The sequence below is a fragment of the Gekko japonicus genome, unplaced genomic scaffold (genome assembly GCF_001447785.1).
Source record: "Gekko japonicus isolate JY-2015 unplaced genomic scaffold, Gekko_japonicus_V1.1 scaffold80, whole genome shotgun sequence".
NCBI classification, from domain to species: Eukaryota; Metazoa; Chordata; class Lepidosauria; order Squamata; family Gekkonidae; genus Gekko; species Gekko japonicus.
The window spans coordinates 629,088-630,063 of record NW_015168047.1 but is presented as its reverse complement, the minus strand read 5'-3'; the positions used below and the strand labels follow the sequence as shown (position 1 = coordinate 630,063).

At 46.6% G+C, this 976-nt stretch overlaps 1 protein-coding gene across 1 annotated transcript in view; it reads left to right on the top strand.

Annotated features, from left to right (window-relative positions):
* Positions 1–976, top strand: part of MYO3A (myosin IIIA) — a 128,874-nt gene that overhangs the window by 55,492 nt on the left and 72,406 nt on the right. The window lies entirely within an intron of this gene.

Genomic DNA, 976 nt, shown 5'->3' with positions numbered 1-976 from the left:
GCAAAGGATGAGATGGTTAGACAGTGTCATCGATGCAACGAACATGAAATTGAGCCAATTTCAGAGGACGGCGGAAGACAGGAGGGCCTGGCGTGATCTGGTCCATGGGGTCGCAAAGAGTCGGACTCGACTGTGCGACTGAACAACAACAACATAGCCCCAAACCCCAATTAACACCCCCGCCCAAAGTTCTTCCTTAAGGAGAAGTAAAAATGCCTCTTTCCCCATTCAGGTTCAGGGCTAGAAGAACAGCTTCCTACTGCTAAGCAGTCAGTGCTAAAGAGCAGTTGCATTAGTGCCCTAGACTTTGGAAGTTTGAGGCATGAAGCTGCTGCTCTCAGTCTGGGGCTCCACTATCTGGTACCATGGTACTATTGGGAGGCAAGACTTTCCCAGTTGTTTCTCTCTTCCCTATTCCTCATTGACCCCTAATTGGCTTCTCTGTAATAGTCATTTGGCCATACCTCTGTTACATGGCTGCAGTATGTAACTGAATAGCTCTAGAATGGTGAAAGCCATATATACACGTGCAAAGGATACTTGGCTGTGGAATTAGATTGTCTGTAGATGTATAGTGTAGCAGTCAGAGAGAGTCAGACTAGGATCTGGGAGACCCAGGTTGAAATCCCCACTCTGCCGTGGAAGCTTGCTGGATGATCTTGGGCCAGTCACACACGCGTAGTCTAACCTACCTCACTGGGTTGCTATGAGGATAAGATAGAAGACAGAACAATGTACGTCACTTTGGTTCCCCTTTGGTGGTGGTGGGGGGGAGGGGGTATAAAGGAAGTAAATAACTTTTTAAAATTCCAATGTCCCCATCTTTCCCCTTTTGTTTAGCTACCCCCATTTTGAATTTAGTTGAAACATCGTGGTGATTCTTTTTAGCTGGTTGTCTCTGGGTGCTTACATCTACCTATGGGAATTATAAGCCCATGGGGATTTCTTGCTGGGAGAAAAGCTTTCCTTCTCTCTT